The 16801-nt window shown below is 40.9% G+C and overlaps 1 protein-coding gene across 3 annotated transcripts in view; it reads left to right on the top strand.

The window, feature by feature from the left end:
• The window catches only part of bola1 (bolA family member 1), a 29275-nt gene that overhangs the window by 2346 nt on the left and 10128 nt on the right, over nucleotides 1-16801 (top strand). The window contains exon 3 of one of the 3 annotated variants that reach the window (XM_063880433.1): nucleotides 1967-2222. The exons of 1 other annotated variant lie outside the window; for it this stretch is intronic. The gene's annotated coding sequence lies outside the window, so the exon portion shown is untranslated. Of the gene's footprint in view, nucleotides 1-1953; nucleotides 2223-16801 lie in introns of those variants that run through there. One more of the 3 variants, XM_063880434.1, reaches the window with a different exon arrangement.

Genomic DNA, 16801 nt, shown 5'->3' with positions numbered 1-16801 from the left:
TACATTGGGACAAAGGTTTTGATATTATTATCCTAAAATAATATAAATTTCTCAAATATATGAAGTGTTTTATTATTAATCAGCTCATAAACACATTTCTTAACAAGCCAGAAGACAAAAGTACAACATGTTCAGTAGTTTGTGCTTGTTCTCGGAATGACAAACTCTTTTCTGCGTATGTACGTACGTGTCTGTTTGTGTGTGTGGGTGGGCGTCTATTTTTGTCTTAGGGTTGTATATGTCACCGTGAAGGTCTTCTTGTCCTTCTTTCAAACCATGATGACGGCCAAAAATCACTGTGCAAACCTGAGGGCGACAAGACAAAAAAACTATGTAAAAAAAAAAAAAAAGATTTCTGGGAATCTTGAAAAAAAACAAAGATCCTTTACCCCGAAGATCATACATCTGTCAGATGAATTTCCTCCATAAAACGTTTTTAAGAACAAGTCCATATTTGACAAGAATGACGCGGCACCAAACTCGCGCCGCAGGGTCAAAGTAAAGTTTTAATGCTTTGCTGCAAAAGCTATTCAAAGTTATTGTTAGCTCATAAAGACAGGCCTTCAGTGGAATGCGGTGTCACCTCAAGGTAATGCGTGTCGTCTTCTACAATCATCCTCCGCCTGGAATTGACAGCCTGTCAAGCCTCACAAAAGGCCGCGGTGAGGAGGGTGAACAACTGGTGTCACTGGTTTGGAAAGAGGAAAACGGTAACACAACCACTTTATGACCCCTGCTCGCCCATTAGAGCCAGGCCTTAGGGGGCAAGAGGCAAGGTCGGGCTGTGGGAGAAAGCAATAAGCTGGGCTGTTCTGCCCGGGGTCTCGCAGACTGTCTCTGCACATAAGATTTACGTGTCACAATTCCAGGTGCTGTTATGATGGAGAGGGAAAAGACGTCAAGTCGTCAAGGGTGATGAGGTGGAGTGCAGAGACTTGTCTTGCACTTAAAAGGCTGTGCTGTTTTACATGTGTGAGTAGTACATCATGTATTTAGACTGGCAGTTATACAGCCAAATAACAGGGTCGCTCGGGTCACATTTGTAGATTGGGATTTGTTTGGGCCAGAGGTGGATTTGTTAAGTGCTCTAATTGAGTTTTCCTTCATGAAGTTTTCCTGTTTTTAGTGTGCTTCACTTCAATTGATGCTGACGACATTATCTGCGCAAATACTTTTGGAAAGAAACGAAGCAATTCAAGCGTAGCCTACAGCTCTGCAATTAAAGTGTAATCAGTAGAAAGGTCCACTTAGGTTTGTTTTTGTACCTGTTTGGGCAGTCTGTGAGGAACATTGGTCACTCTTATAGTTTATATTGGCCATTTTAAAAGTGCTGCTTCCTTTCACCAGTGATCTTCCACTGCAGTACTTTAGAGTTAATAGTTTAAGTACTTGTTTATAATTATGTAATTGTAGTACTCTGCACTCTATTGATTTCTTATGCAGGGGTGGTTGTTATTTTAAGAGTGTCAGTGTTCTAAAAATAAGTAGTTTTAGTTATAAAATGCCAATTTTTTTAATGTATTAATGTTTAATTGCATACATACACAAAACTGATACAAGTATGTTCATTTTTAATCTATCATTTTCTTTCCATAATGTATTGACACGTTTATAAATGGTGTTGGTTTAAAACTTTTTTTCATTTTGAAGCTAACCAGTGGTGGACGAAGTACTCAAGTCTTCTATGCAAGTAAAAGTACAGATACAAGAAATACTCCATTACGTGCAAAAACTGTATGCCAGATTTAACTATTTTACTAGCAGTTCTGCAGATGAAACAACGGACAATTAATGTAAGTTGATTTAAAACGACTATAAAATAAATATTAATAAGCCACATTTATTTTGACATTGCATTTACAGTTTCATGGAGTTGATGGTTTTAACTTTATTGTTAGGATATGCTTTTATTTATCTACTGATCCTGAATTTTCCCACTCTCAACTCATCGAGATTTAATTTACAGTAGACGTACACCAAACCCCTCTCCACCATGTCCAGTCTGCACTGGTGATGGATCTGTCGCCGGCCCTGGGTCTGGTCCATATGGCCTGGTGGGTGCAGCAGGTCAGTGGGATCCCACCTTGGCAGCGCTGCTCCTGCGTCAGAGCCCCAGGACAGATGGTGCCAGGCTGGGCTGAGACTTTGGGCAGGGAAGGGTTCCCGCGATGAACAGCCACTGATTTACGCCATGGCTCCGGACCGAGGGCAGGGGTGCGGGGGGGTCCTTCTGCGCAGCTGACCCCTGCAGGGTCATCTATCGGGAGGGGGAGGAGGTGGTACAAATGGGTGTCTGAGAAAGGGTGGTTTGGTCATCCCAGGGGACTTCATCCTGATGTCAGCTGTAGGATCTGTGCAGCATGTGTAGGAAGAGCAGCCTGTTAAACACATTTCATTTAAAAGCCACCCTAGAAACAACAATCATTACTTTTACTGTCTCAAGGCAAGGGCGCTTCAGCCAATACCACTGTTTTTTATGCATTGCTCAATATTGAAATTTATGTTTTTGGGACAATGCTTGATTTGCATTACCAATTAAAACCAAAAAGTAAATTATCAACTCAAAATGTTGTATTGTGATATTTATGAGTTAAACATGTTGAACATTTCATCTGTACGCTTTTTTTCCCTTGCTACTGAATCTCCAATTCAGTAGCACTTACACCAACCTTTCCAGTTTCATTCCTAACCATATTCTTAAGTCTTTTACAGAGGGCTTTGTCAATATATATCATTCATAGCCTAGTTTTTATAACCTTTTATTCCTAAAAATGTGTTGGAAATAGGTTTTTTTATGGCTATTGACAGTAACTTGGATTTGAGGTTGTACAAAGCCATTAAACTCTTTGACTCTAGTATGTCAAAATGTTCATTGTTCATGCCATTATATATTTACTAAGATAAAAGTTCATTTCCATATTCAAACATAACATTTCAGAAAATATGTTTTATGGTGATGTATTCGTTACACATTTTACCATATTCAACCACAGGGTCTTCCCCCCCCATAATGCTAAATCAAATTTCATTGCACAATATCATTGGTGTGTCATAAAGAAAAACTATGAAAAGTAAAACGGTCTCTGTGATATTTAAATAGTGACTACTACATGTTGCTCTCTGTTGTAGGCAGCTCAAATCCATCACTACTAGTTAAAGTTCATTAATGTAAGAATGGCTTTTAAATGCTCCCACGCTGATCCTGTGATTTATCTTTAGCGGATTTTGTAGTAGAAAGAGACACAGAGTTGAATTTAAGGTGATGGTAATAGGCTATTAAGGCATTTTAATTGGGAAACCCCCCCTTGGCAAACTCTCTCTCACACCACACCGCAAACTAATGAAATCAGTGAATAGCCAGCTTGAAAGGGAAGGACAAAAGCAGAGATAGGGAGAAGACAATATCCTTGTGTGGGAGAATTAGTTACACTCAGTAGTCTAAGTATTCAAAGCGCTCTGCAAAAAAAAGGGAGGGGGGGGGGACTAGAGAGGGATTAAGAGAAAAGTCCACACAGGTGGGTTTCTGGGAGGGAGGAGGGGTCACATGACAGGACGTTACCTCGTTTGATAAACAACAGCCGGGGCGCACAGGAAGGAGGTATTTTATAGGCGGTATTAACTGCTTCACCACATCAGGTATTCATTATGGTAAATCTCCCAGGTGTGCTCTACATGCAACTAAAGTCAAACATCTTAGGAGGTTGGGTTTGATGCAAAACCATTTAGACTAATACATATTTGCTGTGGACAGTTGGGTGGGAACTGGCAAGGACCTCACAAATGGATTCCAAATCACAACTGAATTATTAATGATGAGTAGAGATGTTTTCTTTATTTCTTCAAGCTTTTGTAACAGATGAACCAGCTCGACAGGCACAATTTGAAATACAAAATCATTGGTAGACCTCTGCAGCTTTTATTTAAAGACATTGCATTAAAAGTGGATTTACTGCAGTAAAAAAAAGTGGGAAATAGGATAAAAGATAGATAGCAAGCTTTACTTTTAAAAATATAATTTGAAACTATTTAACAACATATTTCACTTTAATTGATACATTTAATTGATTTGTAAAATACTGAGTCAATACGTCAATACAATCCTAGAGCAATACAATCTTTAAAGTCACAAATAGTAAAACAAAAGTTTTAAGATCAATAACAACATTACTCTTTCTTTCACAACTCCAAAAATTCCCTGAACACACACCCAGTCATCAGACAGCCCCTTTGCAGATCTGGTGATCCTGTGTGTTTCCCCAAATTACCAAAAAGAAAAGAGACACCACTGACAAAGTTTGTGACAGATCAGCTGACAGCGCAGATGAAAAGTTAATTGTCAAAGAAAGTAACATCTGTGTCTTCACTGATGTGTGACAGCCTTTTTTGTTAATGCGTTTTTTTGTTCCTCTTGTGCGGCTCAGTCAATCACATGATCACAGCAGTAAGTCATGAGAGTTTTTTCCTGGGGGTGTTAAGGCATAGGGCTGGTTAGGCTGGTTTTCGGGCCAGAGTGCACAGGCCAAGGCCTTAGTCCTAAGCCGTACACACTCAGTCACTGACACGCTGCTCCCTCTCCTCCAGGGCACTAACCAGAGGAGTGTGCATGTCAGGACAGATGGGTCACAGATAAGGCTCTTCAAGGCCTTCTTTCTGTGATCCCACTCCCACTAGCTTTGAACCTGTGCCTCATATTGTACCTTCCCTCGCTCCACTCACTTTCAATCACATCTGTGCAACCTATGACTGTTTGCAAACTTACTTTGCCTTTAACACTTAATATGTAATGTTATGCCACTAGGCCCATAGAGTCTCTCAATCCAAACAATATCAGAAGATGGAGTTTGGTGAAGCGAAGTATTGTGTGTGATCATGAGGGTTGTTGTCCTTATCAGCATTGCCGTCATTGCAGTCAGTTTCTCTCGGTGCATATTCCTCAAGTGTTCATCTTTGAGGAAGAGTGTACTAAAAGATTGCACTAGGAGCTGAATTATCTGCAATGACCTCCCCCTCTTTAATGAAATGGACCTGGTGAAGCTCATGAAACCTACAGTTACAGCATAGTTGTTGGCAATACAAATCTGATGTACCAGGCTCCACCAACAGTGAAACATGCTATATACTTAAGACATAAAAATGAAAGAAGTGAAAAAAGAGTGCTAGAGTGATTCAAATAAAATGCAGGAATATTGCTCTGATAACCTTAGTCAGACATCCCACGACCCGTTCAAAATACATGTTTTAAAAGATCTTTAAAATGTATTAAAACTAATGCAGCTTTAAACTGGATTAACATTTCTGTAGGTTAGAAACTTGATGGAAACAACATGCATAATGTGAGTGCCCAACTCACCAAAATATCTAGTCGTTTTTAGACATTTTAATGCTTAAATGTGACATGCTATACCTCATGTAGCTACTTTCTCCTCGTAAACTTATTTTGACCTCTTATTCACTTTCATTCAGCATTTTAAACAGCCCTCTCTTGGTATAATGAAGGCCCAGATTCTTCCCTCGGCCTCTCTCTGGCTCCCAGTTGCTCACGTATGAACCCTGACACATGACTTTCTCTGCCTCCCTTTTCCTTCCTTCTTTAGCACTGATTCTCAACGAGGATTACATTCACTTAACCCCGTGGAGCACTCAACACCCTATATGATCATGTTTATATCTCAAGCACAGCCTGAAGTCATTAACATATTACCATATTATGTTATTGCTTCTCCCCCTGGGTATTGCTCAGTGCTGATGTTTTTAGTCAAGAGGTTGTAAGTTATTCAAACACCACTGTTTAGAATATTTTGCAGTATTTGAATGAAAGCCAGCACATAGGAACACGCAGCACAGCCATGAATCATATGATATTCACATAGCTGCTTTTATAGTCCCTGCAGAAAGACCCAGCCACACTCATAAACTCCCACTACGACATGTTTATCATCATAAAACCAAAGGGAGAGTTAACAGAGATTGAGCACATTTATGGCTCAGCTTCAAATATCATAAAAAAAGAATTGATTAGCACCAGGTTTTTCTCCTGCAGGAAGTGGTGTCACTTTGCACCTGCTGAACCCAAGGTTTAGATGACATACATAAATGTTTGTGCTGGTTATTATTTCTCATTTTGTAGAGATGATAGTGGGGGTCACAATACTGTATATATTGTATTCGTCTGCCACTATAGTCCAGACTGAAGTAATTTAACAACTATTGGATGGATTGCTGTGAAATTTGTTCCAGGTATTCATGGTTCCTAGATAATTAATCCGAGTGACTTTAGTGATCCAATTACTTCCTCTTGCTCCACCATGAGGCAGCCATTTGCGGTTTGTGGTTACTGTTGGATCGGTCATTATAACATTTGCTAAAAACGTGTTGATGTTCCTCTGAAATTGTAATGAAACATTAGCTCATGACCAAATAACTGCAAAAACAATGACATTAACACCAGTGTAGCTTCACATTGTGTTCATTGATAATTAGCTAATTTTAGCATGCTAATATGTTGAACCCGAACCCCCAGTAGTACGCTGCAATTGAAGCCAATGTTCATGGTGGCAAACCAAATTATAATTAGGTTATTACCGTTTGTCCATTTATGTTATCGCTTTGAGAATTCGGGATATGTTTTTCTACCCAACATTTAAAGTTTTTTGTTTTCATGCACCACTGATCCGATTTCATAGGAATAAACTTGGGCCCAGTCTCTAATGCTGTATCCACATCTCAACATCAGTGATTTAACTAAATGTAAAAGTGTTCCATGTGCGCCCTAAACATCAGTATGTGAGCATGCTTTGTTGTGGTGTCTTGTTTCACTTTTTTCAAACATCAAGCTACTGGTAACGAGCACTGTTGTATTGATTGGATCCCAGTCACTTCTAAAGGATGATTCATTGGTGCCGACTGTAGGGCGTCTTTGAGTCCTATATTAACCCATACGTGATATTGTTGAAGCTGCAATTTGGGTCAAAAGGGGTCAGCCATACGCAAGGCCGGTAAACGTTGGGTTAATCTTAGCTCTTCCAGATGTACCAGCCAACTCAATGGATCTGCGAAGGCTCCACTCGGACTTCCACAAAACGTGATCTATTGTTCATCTGTCAGCGGCGCCGTGATATATTCTATCCTACACTCGTGGACAAAACATACCCCGGCGATTATACAAGCGGGGCCATTCGCCCTGCAACAACGCCAGCCCGGTGACTGTGGACACCAGGCAGCTTGACCCCGGGGTCTCGCACGCCTTTATTTCCACTGACCTCTGTTTCTTTTACCCCCCACTGAACCTAAAACCTCTGTCCTTCCAGCTCCCCCTCATCTCCCTGCCTTCTTCTCCCACACACTCTTCACACACATACAAATAAAGAAATGGGCCCCCTTCAGTTTATTTTATTAGCACTTTGAAACCCGGGCCTTTTACAGGGTAGTGGAGGGAGAAAAAAATAATAGGTAGGGGCTTTAATTAGGAGAGTTATTAGGGCTCAAATAAAACAACGGGGTCAGAGAGAAGCGCTGGGTCAATTGGGAGTGTGTGGGCTTTGATATGAGGACTTTGTCATCTTTGGATTCAACACTCATATCCTCTGAAAAGTACAAAGCTTAGGGTTACTCTGAAGAGCTTAGTCGTTGTGCAAGGAAGTGCACACTTTCCCTGTTTGGAGTGGCCGGAACAATGTCTTTATGAATTAAGGGCTTGGATATTGGGCCGATACTGAGCCAGATACATTTTTAATGGTCCGGGCAATTCGTTGCCGCATTAAAAGGTTTAGACTTGAATAATAATAATAATAATAATAATAATAATAATAATAATAATAATAAATGACAATTCCATTAATAAGAAATACGTTATCCATGTATTTATTTGTTATATTAAGTTTGACAACATTTGTAAAGCAATGTTTAAGCCAATCTTGATCTTCCTTACACATAAAATAATGATCCAACTCACTTCAACACAGTGAGGCACACAGCCTTTTAATGACACCCTGGTATTTGATCAGTGCTGTATCTTCCCATACCGAAGCCAAGGTTTTAGACTGAAAAAGTCAGATCCATCCATCCCTATTTTAGACCTGATGGCACTTTCTACTATCTAATAGTTTACATTGCAGTAGGATGCATTCGTGCCACATGAGAACAAAATGTACAGCTGTGTGTTTGTGTATACATATGTGTTTGTTTAGTGCCAGGTGTGCCATCCCCTTCCTTTGTGATCAGCCCAACTGAGGATTGTGACAGGGAAGCCCCCTGCAATTTCCTTTACTCAACTCTTTACCGACTTCCGACTCAGTCATACCTCAGCGTACGATTCCCTTCTGTCCTCCTTCTCGTGTTCCCTCTCCTCCACTTCCCCTCTTCCTCTGGTCCTGTGTAGCCGCTCCCTTCGGCTTTCTCGTTGTTTACAAAACACACCAACTGCCTCCTCTTCCTCCTCCTCCCTCTTCTTTCACTCCCGCACATGCATGTCTTTGTTTGCGCTCATCTGAGTAGAAAATGCTTTCCAACCACTGGCGGGGCTGCAGTGTGAGACAGGAGGCCTTAAGTGGTGCTCGCCGGGGGGAGAAACAAGAGGCTCTGGATGCCGCTGAGTGCTGCAGCCGCTCCATCAAACTCCTCTGGCGGTGTAGAGGGGTGAGGGAGGGTGAGAAAGTATGAGGAAAAGGAGGGGAATCCCTAGAGCTTGGCACAAAGAGCGACTGAACGGTGGGGTCTTTCGCAGCAGGATTGCTCCTTTTGGCTGATTTACTGATTTGTATTTAATTATCATACTGACCCACAAAAGGCAAACCGTCCTGATCATTTGAAATAGAAATTCTATGTGTAATTCTTCAAATTAATGTACCTCTCTATAATTATGTCCTTTGTTCAGGGACTGCATGTGTTTTCAAGGGAAGTCATCTCAATATAAGTTGCCTAAAAGTGGTAGCCCTCCACATGTGAAAACACATGAGAGATCCCGAGATTTGGATTAAAAATAACAAACAGAAGGGCTGGAGAGCGAGGGCAATGCATTTCCCAGAATTCAGGAAGCAGTCAAAAACAATATTTGGCACAAAGGGGATTAAACCTTTATCTCTTAACGTCAGCATCAGTCACAGTCGAAAGCCACCGAGCCCCGCAGAGGGAGAAAGCAACAGACAGATGTGTGGCACAGATGTGTATGTGTGCTTATGAGGGAGAGCGTGCTGCTGGGTAAGATGTAGGTATTATAAGTGGCTTGCTCCGGGATGACCAAGTAGGTCAAGAGAATCAAGGCTGGAGTGAACGGGCTCACAAAGCTGTGTGGGGAAGGTCAAGCGTGAAATCCCTCCCTCCTTGCCGCTGTGACCCCCCAGGGAGGAGATGTGGACAAGCAGTAGGTTGTAGTAGAGTGTAGTAAAGACATGGGCATAATATGTGGCATTTGAAGCTACAGTATGAGTACATAAAAGGCCTATTTGTTGGTGAAAACTGAAACCGTTTGGATGAAACAACCACCTGTACACTTACACCAAGAAAACTCAAACAGGTAAAACATTGAGTAAAATACTTTTTCTATAAAACAACATCAACAAAGCAGTTTTAGTTTTATGTGGATTTGATTTTTAAAAGACAATGATTTAAGGTATTTTTTATGAATGTTTCGAGGTTGTTTCGAGAAACTAGCGTTTGCCTGAGCATGCAAACTCCAGCCTTGTTAACAGCCTGACCTCGGGCTCAGAAACACATTTGTCAAATAAATTTGGGATTGGTTCAGTGAACTTCCCAACACCCTGAGGAAAGTTTCTGATGTCCAAGCCGAGGCTGTATGAGTGCTTGCAGTTTAATGAGCTCTCAGTGTGGGCATCTCTTGTTATAAGGTAGTTTAATTGCAGTCATCAGGTGTTTTTCTGAGGATACGACTATAAAACTGACCACATGTTCAGGAAGAAATGCATTTATGCGCAGCAGGTACATCTAATGGTGCACAGATGCTACTCAGTGTATGCATGCATGTGTGTGTTTGGCTGTTTAGGATTGTCCATGTGTGACTACTCATGTCCATTTAAGTATTTGCAATGTGTGTACATACTGGTATAGTGCTTGCAGTGTCAGTAATTTGTGTGTGCCTTGATTTATTTGAACAATGAAGTGTATATTGCTAGATTGTGAAATATCCTCCACCTGGTTAATATCCTGACCCATCAAAAGCTGTGTTGACTATTAACCTACCACGTTTATGCATTACTTACAAAGTGGCCAAACCAGTTTTCTCATTTAATGTCTTTGAGGCTTTAAACATGTCTCTGCTAAAGGTAAATAAATACTTTACATGTTTTATATTGAAGTAATAAGAACATCTTTTGGGTTGTTAAAATACCCCTTGACTGAATGAACCATACGACCAAACTAGGACCATAATACATTAATTAAACCATTTGTAAACTTTATTTAATGGTTTTAGCCACATTTAAAATGTTAGAAGTAGGGATCCTTCACATCATAACAACATGATTACTGACCTTATGATAACAAATAAAGTTACAACGTATACACACCTTACCAAAAAAAGATCCATTATAAGAAAGTAGTACCAACATTTGAGCTGCGTGATTTGTGTGTGTGTGTGTGTGTGTGTGTGTGTGTGTGTGTGTGTGTGTGTGTGTGTGTGTGTGTGTGTGTGTGTGTGTGTGTGTGTGTGTGTGTGTGTGTGTGTGTGTGTGTGTGTGCACGTGTGTGTGTCTTTGTGTGAGAAAGTGAAAGATTCCTACATGTGCGCCCTGCAGTCTGATGGCTCATCCGGTCACACCCCGTCGCCTTCATGTCACTGCAGCACAGCTACTGCTTTTTCTCGCCCTCTCTCCACCTCAACGCCCGGCAGCAGCGGCGACACCCCCATCTCCACTCCCCCTGCACTTCCGTTCCTCTTTCTCCAAACACTTAGAGTGTCTTATTAATTTTAGCGTTGATGCCAATTATTCACATTCTTGATCAGCTGGCTGATCACTTTCTTTTCTTCAAGTCTTTTTAAAAGAATGGGAGACACACACACACACACAGACACACACACAGACACACACACACACACACACACACACACACACACACACACACACACACACACACACACACACACACACACACACACACTTTTGTGTCACAATAGAGACCTAGAGACTCCAACATAGTTGAATCCGTTGTCTATCATGCAAGCATATTTAACCTTTTCTCTCATGTGCTGCCTACAATAATTGATGAATCTGATTAACCTCTTTTGATCAATGAGAATAAATGATGTACAATCTGGGGACTGTACAGGAAAAATAGAAAATGACGCTTGTGGAGCCATTGTGACTGATTAGCTGGCTGTCTAGCAGGTTAGTCATTAGCTTACAAGCTACAGTAGTTAACACATAGACCTTGGGCAGATAATCGCTTTTTTCAGTTTCTTTTTTTAAATCCACACTTAACTACAATCCTCCTCATTTTTGAGTCAGTGGCTATGTTTTACTGTATCTGTATTATCATCTGGCAGCTGTTTTTCTGTATGAAACCCTGATGTACGGTTATTTGTTCAATGGAATTAGCTCATTTGTATTTAGACCCACCCTTGTTTTTCCAGGATAGGGCCTCTGTAATACCTAACAAAGGAAATAACTACTCAGGATTAAATGAAATCATGACTTAAAGTCAGAATCAGGAAGTATACATTGTGACTGTGCAGGGCGGGAAAAATTACAGCACAACTGAACAAAAAATAAAGACTTCAATGAATCATTGTCATTAATAAACAACTGAAAACGTACCTCCTCTTTGCCTGCTTGAGGTAATTAAGCTGCAACACGCCTAATTACTAAACTGGCCTCTTTTACAATGATACATCATCATCATCACAAAGACAGACAATACATGCGAGCAGAGAGATTGATTTCCCTTGTGAGGAAAGGTGTTGCTCTGCTTCGGGCTCAGATAATCAATGACCAGTGAACTATTTTAGCTTTTGATTGACAGCTTGTAAGTGATGACTTAGAGGTTTCCTTTAACACGCTGTCCAGGAGAATAATGCTGCTGTCATGGAAGAATGTCTTAGTGAGTTTTTGGTGTTTTCCCTTTCTTGAATTTAAAGTTTGGGTTGCTCTTAAAGTGTTGAGTGTCCCGTTGGGTTTTTGGATGGCTTTGAATTTATTATAAGAGAGGAGAAGTTTCTTATATGTCAACAGCCTGTGTGCTCCAATGTGAATATTTAGCAGGATTTCAGAAACTGTAGATGCTTAAAGGTTGGAGTACAGGTTTCCAAATCCACTTTTCTCCAATTTCTGTCATGTGCATACCTGACGAGAAGATTCTTTGACATTATGTTACAAACGATTCTGTCAAACAGTGTTTGAGGAGACCTTAATGCAATGCTTAACTGACACCTGCCAACCAAGTATTTGCTGCGCCATAAGTTGTTATTTAATTAAATTGTCTTCTTTGTGAATGAATACAATGTGGGTGGAAGGCAAAACAAAAGTGCCCAGTCAGATTCAAACAGAGGGACGTATCAGTTACGACTTAAGACCAGCTGGTACGATGTGTCCTCCGAACACTTCTGAAAGAAAATGTTTATGGCTGTTTTTCCCATCACCCCACTTAAAGGCTGCTGTCATAAAGAGATTGCAGGAAAGCAGTTTCTGGATATTTTGTTCAACAACAAAAAAGAGTGAATATTGTTTAAAGGAAAAACGTTATTAATGATGACAGACAGTATGCAAGCGAAAGTACACTTTTATTCCAAAAAACTAAAATGATCAAACATCTCCCCTTTTTTGGGAAATATTTGTGGCACAAACTGTTATTGAAACACAACCATCTGCGAGATTTAGCTTTAGGAATGGCATATACTACTTTTTGGATATTCAACAGCTCACAATCTGAATTACAGTACTCACATGGACGAGCAGCTTGAAGGCAGTTAAATATTAAAATTGAAGCAATATGCATGTATTTTGGAACTGATGAGCGTAAATATAGATAAATAAGACTTGGATTAAACTTCACAAGTTGTGCAAGAGTTTGTAAAGTGATGTTTTTATTTAGTAGTGCTGTTGTTAATCTTGGCCTCCGTTAACTTCAATTCGTCCTTTAGGAACACTACTTGAGTAAATGTACTTTTTTCCCCTCTCCATGTGCATACAGTCCGTTTGAGAGTGAAAGTGTGTATATGTGTATTATAGAGCGGGAGGCGGGCTTGTTGGTGTAGGGGGTCAGCGGGCAGAAAGACGGTGGGCCGAGCCAGGAGCCGCAGTCCCTCCCGGGGGTCAGGGCAGAGAGGATGAAACCTGTCATTAGGGAGGTGAGGGGAAGAAAGCTCTCAGCGGGGGAGGGCATTGTCCTGGGGGCGGGCGGGTGGGATGGCTCTTTAGTGCCTCAAATAACACGGCCCCCGGCGGCCATTGTCACGGAGTGAAAGGTCCCAATGGGGGGGTCACAGGGGTGAGGGGGCAATTCTGAGCATTGGTCAGTGGGAGAAAGGAGTCTGTGGGTGAGGATGGTGAGTGAGTCAGGGGAGGTGGGGGGGCTTTTATACAGTTGTTTTCCTCTTCTTTGTTGACAGCTCATCCAGAACTTGGTTCCTCCTGAAACCTCAATGGATTCATCGTGTGTGTGTGTGTGTGTGTGTGTGTGTGTGTGTGTGTGTGTGTGTGTGTGTGTGTGTGTGTGTGTGTGTGTGTGTGTGTGTGTGTGTGTGTGTGTGTGTGTGTGTGTGTGTGTGTGTGTGTGTGTGTGTGTGTGTGATTTGAAATCACACCTCAGATATTTTTGTCATGCATCATTTCTGTCTCTTTTGTCTTTGCATGCAGAATGCACGTTAGCAGGTTTCTGTGTGTGTTTCCTCGCCCTGCAGTGGGGGTGTATGAGTGTGCAGGTTGAATAGCAAAGGTTGACATCTATGCCGGAGCTCAGTGCAGAGTCAGGACCTTTCACTCGTACGAAGTGTTTTAAGGGGATGGGTCACACAGATAATGGGGAACCCGAGAGAAAAGACCAAAGACCAAAGCATCCCTCTTTACTGGAGGTCGTGGACAGAGCCTTTGACGGCCTGTCACTCCTCTGAGCACCGCACAACAACTAGGACACAATATATCTCCATGACAGCTTAAGTTAGAAATTGAATTTGCAAGCGATACAGCTGCAGGTTTAGGAATAGTAAGAAAGTGTGCGTGCATAGAGTTTTTGAGTAATACATAGATTACTACATTTTATTTATTAATTGTTAAAAAATATATAATTTCTTTGTAGTAAATAGTTCATTTCTGACATGAAAACTTAAATTATAATGTAAAATGCAGACAAAACATTGATTGCAGCTGTTTTTTTAAGACAAAAGTACCTATTAATATCTCAGTTTTTTTATTGTAATACTGCATTTTTACTCTTCATTAAAACAAAACTGAAAAGTACTATTTTTAAACACTTTATTCAAACAACATGCAATCCTGCTAACTCTGTTTGGACTAAAGGATCTGGCTCTTTGCTAATGATGTATACTTTACTTTATACGCCAAAGCTGTTCCCACAGCCAGAGCAGCTAATAAACTGATAAACTGGACCAATTACTGACTCCATTAGAGGGCTTTCATCCAATCCCAATGCACTGATGACTTTAGAGGGCCAATAAAACTGCTAGGTTGTGACCTTAACGTTAAGGGACCTTAACAGAACGAGAGGGGACAGACAGGGGTCAACAACATCTCACACTTGTCAGACCCCAGTGTGAAAGTGTGTTTACATCTCTTTTCTGCATCAATACTGTTGGCAGTGAGGAAAATTGAATTGTCAAAATGTAAGAAAGGGAAATGAAACATATAAAAGTAAATGAACCGTTTTGTTCATTTTAATTTGTATCCATTTTATTGTGGATTCATTCAGTTTTTCACTTTGCATTTTGACCTTTTAGTTTCTACTAACCGTTTTTGATATTTAGTATTTATATAAAAAACATGTATGTCTGAAAGATGGGTTCTTTGCTTTGGGATCAATATTCAGGCTTTTAGGGCTATTTCAGGTTCACAGTGCAGGTTATATTTGTCTGTGTATATAAGTGCCCCGTTGTGGCAATGGAGTACATAAAAAACGATATGCTTGTTTGATTAAACAAATAGTGAAGAACTATTCAGGAGAACCCGATGCTTATTTCTTTATTACAACTCTGAAATATTTCAAGAACAGCTCGAGTCAAGTCAAATCAAAATGTTGAAAAGCCACAAACTTAACACATTTTAAACATTTTGTTTACAGTTTTAAAAGGACAGGAAAAGCAAAAGAAAAGGAGTGAGGCAGCAGTTTGTTAAATTGTGTATTGCAGGTTTTTACATTGTGTATTGAAGACATAAAGGGCTACATTAGGGAAGTGAAGAAATTAGCAACAGGCCTCATTGAGAGGCCCAAAACTGTTACAACCCGCATTGGAGGGAAAAATAGTGACGAGGAGGAGGAGGAGGAGGAGGAGGAGGAGAAGGAGGAGGAGGAGGAGGAGGAGGAGGAGGAGGAGGAGGAGGAGGAGGAGGCTGGCCTAATCACTTTCCCTGCTGACTTCACAGGAGGGAGGGAGGTAAAGATCACAGCTCCACCAGCACATTGCAGCCGTCCTCCTCTCCTCCCTCTTCTCCTCCCGGCCTTTTGAAGGAACGCCCGGGGTGCCTGCTTCCCTCCCTTGGCCCGCTGGGCTATTGAAGGAGTGATGGATGGCTTCATAAGGAGACAAGATCCATCTCTCATTCACCAAATCTCTCCGTCTTTAAACGACTCATTCATTTTCTGTCTTTCTCGCCATCTCCTTTCTGAAGTCAGTGATAACAGAACCCACTTTTTCTTTTATGCTTCATCTAATTTTGATGGTCCCCTTCGATCTTTCTCTTTCTTTCTTTCTTTCTTTCTTTCTTTCTTTCTTTCTTTCTTTCTTTCTTTCTTTCTTTCTTTCTTTCTTTCTTTCTTTCGTTCTCCCGGATGGAGGAATGTTTCCCTCTCTGTCTCGTTCCCTCACTCTTTCCGCCTGAGGCTTGGGACAGATGTGAAGGCCTTCCTTTCCCAGCATTCCCTTGGGATAGTATGGACAGGTCTTAACACCCTCTTGCAGGAGGGGGGAGGGTGAGGGGGGTGGCAGTTTGTTGTCCGAAGGGTCACGTATTGGGAGTCAAGTGATGCATAAGTAATGCTTTGTTTGGACTGATCTGGGGGAAGGAATTTACTGGATTTGCCTGTAATTGGGTTATTTTCCTTTGAAACGGCTCATGAAACAAAGATCGGGGAGGGGAAAAAGGTCAATGCATCATGGGAACTATTATTATAGTTGGTCAGAAACTTACAAATGTACAATGATGCATCAATCAATGCAAAACGATAAAACTGTAAATCAAATAAGTATACAATTTCAAAAGAGTAACCCTGTTATTGGGAGAATTCAGGTACGAACGTGCGGTAAATTCAATGTAATGTAAAGAGAAGAGGCTGATAAAATTAAATCCTTTATTTTTTTGTGTGGAGTGTCTGGATTGACACCTATAAATCTTAATTTCACAAAAAAACTCATGCTTTACTCTGCATACTTTGTTTTTCCTTTTCTGTTCAAATTCTTCTTAGTGCACACGCACACATGTTTTTATGCATGCAGCTGAACTACCCTGTACACTAAGCCGAACAACTTCACAATGTTTAACATTTCTCTGTTTGTTTGCCAATGAAGGGATTCAGTTAATGTGGCATTAAAAAGAAGCTGTCACGGCAGACTCGCTGCTGTGATCAGCTGAGAATCCATCATACAGTGAGGGAGGTACTATCCACAGAGGAAACAAAAATA

This window comes from Eleginops maclovinus, chromosome 3 (genome assembly GCF_036324505.1).
Source record: "Eleginops maclovinus isolate JMC-PN-2008 ecotype Puerto Natales chromosome 3, JC_Emac_rtc_rv5, whole genome shotgun sequence".
In the NCBI taxonomy this organism is placed as follows: domain Eukaryota; kingdom Metazoa; phylum Chordata; class Actinopteri; order Perciformes; family Eleginopidae; genus Eleginops; species Eleginops maclovinus.
Note: the sequence above shows the minus strand (reverse complement) of the source record. Positions and strands in the feature narration are given on the sequence as shown.